The sequence below is a fragment of the Hibiscus syriacus genome, unplaced genomic scaffold (genome assembly GCF_006381635.1).
Source record: "Hibiscus syriacus cultivar Baekdansim isolate YM2019G1 unplaced genomic scaffold, ASM638163v2 tig00111098_pilon, whole genome shotgun sequence".
NCBI classification, from domain to species: domain Eukaryota; kingdom Viridiplantae; phylum Streptophyta; class Magnoliopsida; order Malvales; family Malvaceae; genus Hibiscus; species Hibiscus syriacus.
Window position 1 is genome coordinate 205,863 of NW_024062983.1, and position 10,392 is coordinate 216,254.

Sequence of the window (10,392 nt, forward strand, 5' to 3'; positions counted from 1 at the left end):
CAAAGGTAAGAGAAGTATTGATACTCTCTAGGTAGTATCGATAATACTTTCAGAATGCAAAATAGATACATATACTACTTTACATAGTGGTATCGATACCATGAAACATAGTATCAATACTAGTCAAGCCCAACGGTCTTTAACGAATAGTTTATTTAAATATTAAAAAGGTAGTACCGATACTCCCTGTCCTAGGCAGTTTTTATTTTGCAGAAAATTTATCTCCAACGACTCCAAAATATCCCCAACGGCTAGAAAACTCATTTCAACATATAAAAACAAGTTGATGACACTTGAAAAAAGGTTATAACACCTCTCCAAGCAATCAAACACAAGAGAAGAGCTTTTCATTCTTATTTTCCTTTTTCTCTTATACATAAGTGTTTTGAGCTCATTGCAAATCTTTCTATTTGTTTTCTTGTGTGCTTATTTTTTGTAAACACCTTCCTTTTGAGTGGTTTTTCTTGTTTACATTTATTATCCTTTTGTAAATGAGATTGGTTCTAGCTTAGCCTATGAAAATCTAGGGAGTTGTAAAGGTTATCTCTTTATCCTGCAAAAAGAAATAACAAATTAGTGGTTTTGTTAGAAAATCCTTAGTGAGGAGCTAAGGTAGTGGATGTAGACTTGGTTAAGAAGTCGAACCACTATAAATCTTTATACAAATTATCTATCTCTTTATACTCCTTACTCCATAAACTCAAAAAGTTAATTCATCCATTCTTGGTAATATTCGGTTTTTCAATTAAGCTTCATCACAATCCCAATATAAACTTTAGCCCTCGAACTACTGTCATCAACACATTAGCCTTGAATATCAACAACATTATCACCCACTGAAAACGTTGATGTATGATCTTGTAGAACTACAACACCATTCCAAAAATTGGAGCAGCAACTACTTGCCCCGTACCAACAACATCTGAATCCACATGAACAACTACAACTTGCTCAAAAGAACCATTATTCTCAGAAAAAGAACCTGAGACTTCTTGACCTTCCACACAGACACATCCTTATTTTGTAGAGGATAAAACTTAATCGTATGCCCAAGCTTCTGACAATCATTAGAGGCAGGAGACATCCATAGAACCTCAACTCGTATATTAACCAACCATCACGCAATTGAATCTACACAAAATTAGGAATTTTACCCCAACAACAATTTCAACAAATACACAAGCAAACTCCAATATCTTCTTAGAAGCAGTAATGGAGTCCATATGCAATAGATGCAACATTGTACTTGTAATGTAACTAAGACCCTTCTAGAAAAAACTCCAATGGCACATTGAAAAGTTGGATCCACACAGGCATACAAACCATATCAAACTCTAATTTCCTTAGACAAGGTTCCCATTTTCAAAGAAAAATCGGTTTATTTTGTATATGCCACGGGCCATTCTATAATACCAGTCCCGAGCAACAACATTAACAAATGAAAATACAAATAAAATTAAACCAACAAGGCTGACCTTTACGAGCAAAGTTTCCCCCAGAGCATCTCGATGATTTTTTGCATAACACTAAGATTAGGGCTCGTATCGATAAACTAACCCACCAAAGCATGACGCCATTTTGAAATTCCTTCTTCAAATACATCAGAATGAGGTTTAACAGTGATAGAACCCTCACTTGCAACCAGCGGAAAAAAAATCAAGATTTTGCTCATCGATTGCAACAAATAGTGTCCTCCAATCTACCTTTTCACTCACCACAAGTTTAGCCATAAACCCAAAAGAAACCACAAAAGAATTAACAAATCAAAGAATTAACAAATCAAAGAATTGGATCAACAAATCAAAGCATCGAAGTAAGAAAACCAAACAAAATCAATCGGAGAAGAAAAACGATGATGGGCAGCTTCAATCGCCGTTAGTCCTGCTAACATGCACCCAAAAAGAAGCTTTAACGTGTGCCATCAATCGAGACTAAAATTTTAGTAGTTGCTAAAATTTTAAATTTTATATAATATGAATGAATAATATTATAATATTTATATAAAAAAAATTTTTAAAATTCTAATTCTATTTTTAATCCTATCTAGAGGGGAAGGGGTAAGAAGAGGAGACTCTAAGGCAATAATGATGAGTGTTATCAGTAAGTCTGAAATTTATGACTTAAGAGAATACGATAGAACAAAATAATTAATTTGACAAACCGACAAATATATTTACTCGTTTATTAAAACATTAAATATAAGCCAAAAAGTTGAAGAATACCTATTTAATATCTCTTTCTTTTTTTCACAATATTGATGGGGGAAAAGCCACAAATGGGTTTCATTACTATATATGATAAGATAACTGGTTCAAATGTATTAACTAATTTTGATGATAAAGTGGGTGTGAAAAAGAAAAGTGATCGATTTTGAAAACGAACGTTACAAATTTTCTTCTCAATCATTCAACTGCATGACCATTGACTAAAGACGTAACCATCTAGAAAATAACGGAAGAAAATAATATAAAAACGTTCAGATAATTTTTTTTACATAAATTATGAACTTTTTTTATTAATTATTTAAGTATTTTTTTTCAAAACGAATAAAATATTAGAAATCAATATTGTAATTTATTTAACCTTCAAAATCTAATATAAACATATTTCAGTGAAAGAAAGAGAAACTAAATAATATTTTATTGTTTGATGGTTGAATAAGACGTGTAATAATTTTTCCCCAACACCGCAGCCATGATACAGTGGCTTTCAGTCCAGAAGACGAGACATCGCCTACCGCCGTTATATATATATATGTATATATATATATATATATACACACACGGGTAAACTATGTATTTAGTCACCAATTATCACATTGGTTCCATTTTTGTCACTCAACTATATATATTATTTTACAAAATCATAGCTAATGTTACATATTGGTTCATTTTGGTCATCCACCTTCACCAGTAAAAAATTATTGACGATGTTGATATATCATCATAAGATAATGACACATCATTATGACAAAAATTTAAAAATATATCATATCAATAGTTCTATTTTTTTACGACAAGTGACTAAGACGGAACTAAAATGTAATGTCAAGTATAATTTAAAAAGATAATAATTAAGTAATTAAAATAAAATTAAAGTGATAATTAGATGACTAAATACATAATTTACCTATCGGTTAGTCTAGGGTTACTCCATTGCACTCCCCACCTTTGTTATGGTCCCTGGTCTTAGGTGTCCCTCTCTGGTGGGCCATTAAACCGCCCCCAAAAAGAACGGACCCTATTCACCAACACTCCTGTTGACCCCACCTTCCCGTTTACGCATTTTCTTAACCTAGAAATGGCAACAGGTCGGATTTGGGGTGGATTTTGCTCGTCCCGTCCTTGAACTCAAAATGAATCCCTGTCCCCGACCCGATCCTCGACAGGTTTTTTATCAGGGAATCCCGTTGGAGATTTTTTTTGTCCCGAACCCGACCCGAAATTTTATACTCAAATCCGAACCCGAAAATAATTTATATATAATTAATATAAAAAATATAAAATATTATATATATATATATATATATATATAATCGGGGCGGGGATACCTTGCCCAACCAAAACCCGACCCGAACAAATCTCCGAAAAATATCCTCAAACCCAAACCCGACCCGATATCATTCAACCCGACCCGACTCAAACTTGATCAGATTTCGGGTTTCCCCGTCGAGTTCGGATTATATTGCCATCCCTATATTACCCCCTTTATCTTTTAATCCTCCTAAAGAAGAAAGGGAAGCCGAAGGGTCTGACGCTATGCCAAAACTAGCACCTCATAAAATGGGCTGCAGCTGTCCACGTCTCCTGGTTTTCATATGCCACGCTGATCATTAATGACTTGTAATTGCTGGCTCCATCAAAATTTAATATTGTTCATTAGTTAATAACAGTTTATTGTTTAAATATAATTTAAAAATGTATTTATAATTTCAAAAATAAATGGTGAAATTCAATTTTTTTTAAATATGTTGTTTTTTTAATTCTTACCTAAAAACGTTTAAAAAATATCAAGAGAAGTTTTTTTGTCACATTTGAACGACCAAGGAAGATAATATTTTATTAATTTACAATGTCACATCATCCCTTAATGATAATTAATGATCAATGCTTATATTTTGGTAATATTGTGTTTGAAAAAAAAATGCCTCGAATATTACGGCGTTTTTTTTGAAAAATCATCTTTTTAATTTAATATTCTCGATCAGGCACCGGTTTGATAATATTTTTCGATCTAATACCCTTTACAGTAAGGTGCGCCCCCTGCAGCACGCTATACGCTGATTTGGCGTAACGTGGAGTAAGGCGCGCCCCTTGCGACGCGCCTTATGCTTACATGGATACACGTATGTATGGCGCGGGATAGGTTGGTAATTAAGGGTATAACGCGGGGCAGGGGCCGCGCCTTACTTGCCCCGCGCTATACCCTTAATTACCAACATACCCCCGCCCGTTCACACCCATCCCTCCCTATAAATACTCCCATTCTCAATCACTTTCATCACACCAAATCCTCTCAACTTCTCTCAAATACTCTTATATTCTCTTATTAAGATATATGTTATTATATTTAGTATTTTTTAGTAATTTATTTAATTATTTTAATTGTTTAATATTTTATTTAATTAATTTTTTTACAGATATAAAATGGAAGGCGATCTACTTTGATTGGATGGAAATCATATATCTCGACACTTTGTTGATACGGTAACATTTTAATGTTTTAATTTAATTAATTAATTAAATTTATTTAATGCATGATTATTAATTTAAAAATTAATTTGTGTAATTATTTATATTTTAGGAGAGAGATCGTATATTATATCATTTTATTAGGAACCTTAAGTTAGTTACACTTACTCGTGTAATGTCGTATTTAGTAGAGGCTGGATTCGGTCACCTAGGTAGATATCAGGGTCACTGTAAGATAGAACCAGACCTTATTTCTACATTAGTAGAGCGGTGGAGGGCGGAGGCCCACACATTCCATCTTCCGTGCGGAGAGTGCACGATAATGCTTGATAATGTTTCTATGCACCTTCCGGTGGATGGAGGTGTGATATCAGGGATAGCTTCCGGTTCTTGGACTACTTTGTGTCGGGTTAGTCTAGGACGTGTCCCGGAAAATTTAACGGTGGACGGATACCGTTAAATTGGTTAGATGCCAATTTTCGGGAGTTGAGCGAGGACGCGTCTGACGATGAAGTTAAACAGTATGCACGTGCATGCATACTGCAGCTGATAGAAGGGTTGCTGATGCCGGACAAATCGCGCAACCAAGTTCACTGTATGTGGTTGCAACATCTTGGCGACTTTCATCTGGCTGGATCACTTAGTTGGGGCTTGATAGTTTTGGCTTGCCTATACAGGGAGATGTGTCGAGCCATTGACTACAGGCATAATGCTATCGACAGATGTCTCATGCTACTGCAGTCTTGGGCATGATATTGATTGCCCTTTTTATGTCCCGTTGTCAAGAACCCATTCGTATTTCCACTACTCCTGAGGTAATTATAAAACTGATTTTGTATATTAATAATTTTATACAATGAATAAGAAATTATTTTTCTTGAATAGGTGGTCTACTGATAGGAAAAATCATAAGGAGCTACCTGATGATTTAGAAAAAATTATGGTGTTAATCGATCAGAAGGCTGACACACAGATATGAATTTTAATGTTTAAAAATCGATTTTAGATTATTATTTTGATAAAAATTATATATATTTGTTTTAGTTTGAATGGGTGTCATATTCTACTGATGATGTAAGGGCGGTGATCCCACCTGAACCTTCCTCGAAATCTTCGTTATCAGCTCCTCAAGAGTTATGTTTTTCTTGAATGATATTTTAACACGCTCATTTGATATGAAAACAACGCCGGTTTCATCTTCTCGAATTTCTCCATCATAATAAACAATAGCTGAAAGTCGCGTCATTCTTAGAGTTTAAAAGTGCAACAATATTATATCTGCAAAAAAACAACTGAAACAAACCTCACGTGGCGCCAAATCAGCGTATAACGCGCTGCAGGGGCGCGTCTTACCCCACGTGGCGCCAAATCAGCGTATAACGCGCTACAGAGGGCGCGTCTTACTGTAAAGGGTGTTAGATCGAGAAATATAATCTGATCGGTGCCTGATCGAAAATATTAAATTAAAAAGATGATTTTTCGAGAAAAATGCCGAATATTGAATGGACGAGGTTATTTCCTTGGATGGAATGTTTTCTACACTGCACGGGGGAGACGTATTGTGCTAGGTGCCTCAATGGTGAGTCGCCGGAACCATCATGTGTCTTTGACCATCCAAGTGGGAGACACAACAATCGTAATGAATCTCCCATCTGCTCCTTGTTACCCGACTTCCACCTCACATGAAGCTGCATGCATTCATGTCAACGTTGATAATACTGTAAAAAAAATGCCCGTGCAATAATGATACCATCATTGGTCCCCAATAATGCTATAATAGTTCTGTAAAGGGGATGACTTTTGAAATATATAGGATACGCATGAACCAAAAATCAAGTGATAGAAGAAAAGGTACTTTTTTATTTTTTTTTCGATGTATTATTTTATTCATAAATTACTATAGATGATTTTTGTTGTTGTTGTTTAAATTAGTTAATTAGTTTAGCTTTAGATTATATTAATGTTGTTTAAATTGATGTTTAGATTAATTTATTTTTGCTAAAAATATCTTTTTTTAGAAATTCATTCAAATGAAAGAACAAAATCAATTGTTAAGACTTCACAGTTAACATATTTTTAACCATTTAGGAATGATGGTGTTATTATTATTTAATAGAATAATATATTATTTACTAGAGAACGAATTATTATTATTAAATGCTAGAAATTTATTTTATGATTAGTTTCATGATTTAATTAATTATAGAAAGATGAGCAGTGAGTCCGTCGTCATCGACTTAATATTCCTTAAAAAAAAGCCAAACCAATTGATTGAAGCTAACTTGCAAGAGGCTGGATTTTACTATGCTACATTTGTTCAAAAGTACAAGTAGTGTCCAATTCTTTGTAGCATTTGCCCTATCCCATAAAATAAACTTATCCATGCTAAATTCAAAATTTTTTTTTATCAAACATACTTATTTTTTAATAAAATTTAATATGTATTTTATAAAATTTAAAAAGTTGAATGACTAAAAAGATAATTTTATTATAGTTTAGTGATCATTTATATCTTTATAATATTTTAATTTTATTAATATTCAATGTGTTATTTCAGTAGTGTATTTCGATGTACGATGTTTAAGATAAAATTTTCTTAAATCATCTTATTTATTTTAACATTTGATTTTCGGGAAAAAGAAAATTGAGAGAAAGCACAATTATCTAAACCGTTGTAAATTTATTTTTCAAATAATATATGTATATATAACACATAATATATAGTTTATAAGATTATATTTATTAATTTTTCGAGTTTAAAATTTTAATAAGATGAAAAATAAAAGTTTAATGATTTCTAAAAAGTTAAAGATCCTTTTTAAATCCTTAATCCTATAATTTAGTTTTAATTTTTGATTTGAATAATTCAATAATTAATTATAATTCAACATAGTTGTCTTGTTTTTCCTGTGCTGTTATTGAGCAAACCTTTTAAAAAACCCATAAAAATATTAAGTTTTGCGCAGTCCCTGTATATTAGAGTTAGATAATCACCTATAGCCTCTTTAGTCTATGATACAATATTATTAACTAAACTTTGTGATAATTAAAGTTGTTGGATCTCGGAAATAATAAATTATAATTTTTAAATTTTTTTATCATAATTAAATAAAAAAATATTTATAAAATATTTTTATGAATTAAAAATCCATAAATTCGTAATTTAAAAAAATATAATTTTAAAAAATAAATTATACATTTCTCTATGTTTTTAAAAAAATATTTTTTAGAATTGTTACTAAGAATATTAAAAACTATCAAAAATAAAAATTTATTTATAATTAAGAAAAAAATGAGATTATCTTCTTATATTAATATGTCACTTTCAAATTATAGTTAAAAAAATTGTTTATATTTTATAAAATAAAATAAAATTTAATATTCATTATATAATTTTTCCCTTTCATATCTCGTCAAGAAATAGAATTGATTAATCTTAAGTTAAAGGATAAAAAAACGCAATAAAGTCATTATTCTTGAACAACTTGGAGCCAAACTTTTTTTGTGCACTATTGCAAATACAAAAATAATGGGAAAAAAATTAGATTTAGTTGTCAACTGCTCCTATCTATATTAGAATTAGAATTGACTACGGATTCTGTTTTGATATAATTTAGTAATCATTTAAAATTTTTAATTAAAAAAAACCATGAAATGATTCTTGAATTATTTTAATAAAAACAATTTAAATAATAATATAGATCTATATATATTACATTAATGATATATTTTGATATACCACGTTCATATGCCTGTAAAAAAATCGAATAAACACGAACGAGAGTATGTTCATATTCGTTCATTTAATTTTAACCGAACAAATGAATGAACACGAACATAAATGAACAAAAAAATTCTTGTTCATGTACGTTCATTAAGAAATGTAGCTTGTTAGTGTTCGTTCATGTTCATTCATTTAAATGATAAACGAACACAAATGAACGAACAAAAAGTTTCTTGTTCATGTTCGTTCGTTAAGGAATGTAGATTGTTCGTGTTCGTTCATGTTCGTTTATTTAAATGATAAACGAACACAAATGAACGAACATAAACGAACGGATGTAAAAGAACATAATAAACAAACACAATAAATGAATGTTAACGAACATAAACGAACGAACGTAAACAAACAGAATAAATGTACATAAATAAACATAAATGAAAATAGATTTTTTCCTAACAATTTTAGGATTATATTATATTTAATTGTTTTGATTTTTTTATTTGTATTTAAAATTAATTAAATTTTAAAATATTTATGGGAATCGGATTAAAATTTATTGAGTTTTAATATTTTAAATGGGTCTAGAGTTTGGGCTAAACATAAATGAATGCACATAAACGAGAATAAACAAATGAACATAAATGAATGAACATAAACGAGTATAAATGAACGAATATATTACGGAACGTTCACAAACGTAAATGAATGAACGAGCCCTCTGTTCATGTTCGTTCATTTAATTAATCGAACACAAAATCTTGTTCATGTTCATTCATTTAATAAATATACAAACATAAACAAACTTTTCACCAAATAGTTCACGAACAATTTGCTGAACATTCGACTCGTTTACAGGTAGAGCTGGGTATATGGGCTAAGGCCTGCGGGCTACCCGTATAATCTGCGGCCCGTGCGGGCTTTGGGCCTAAAAAAATAAAACTCGTTTAAATTGCGGGCTTATTAGCCCAGACCGTTAAACCCGTGGGTTTAATGGGTATACCCACGGGTAGCCCACTTAATTTAATTATTTTTTTCAATTTATTTTATGTTTTACGGAAGACAATTCACGTTTAGCCTAATTCACGTTTTATATGCATTTTAGCCATAGTCTAATTCACGTTTTATGTGCACTTAAATCCGAAGCCCAATTCACGTTTTAATTTGATGATATCCAATTTTGAAGTTCGAACGTATTAATTATACATATAGTAACGTAATATGATAACATAAGCAAGAATGTTTCAATCTTTTTATATATGTATTTATCATTTATAATTAATACCATCAATATATATATATATATATATATATATATATATATAAGCCATAAAACGTTTATTATACTCCAATAATTAATCATAAGAAAAACTATATACATATACGTTTAAAAAAAACAAATCAAAGTATTAAACCATGTATAAATATAATAATTAAATTAAAAAGGTAAAGTAACATAATATGCAAATAATATATAAAACTTGACGCAGTGATAAAAAAACATACATAAAATTGGAGTGCAAAATTAAAATAATAAACTATATTTGAGGATTATATTGCATTAATTTAAAAGTGGATGGAGCCATTACACGATTAGCACATTAAAACTTGTCATGATTGTCCTAAATCCCTAAAATACGTTGTTTTGTGTAACTTATATTATATATACGTCGTTATAAAATTTTAAGAACCATAACCTCATTTTTTTGTTTCCATTCTCGGTCGTTTCTCTCTATCTCCTCGACTTCTCTTTTTTTTTTAACATAAACAATAAACAGGTAAACCCGTTTAGCCCGCGGATTAAATGGATGTACCACGAGTCTTAAAATTCAAGATCATTTATGATTACGAACTTTTTAAATCATTCTGTTTAAGTCTGTACAGTCATGAGTGGGTAGCCCGTATACCCAGCTCTATTTACAGGTCTAGACGTTCAATGTAAATTTATCCGGATGATTTGCGTTTGCGGACTGCGGTGCT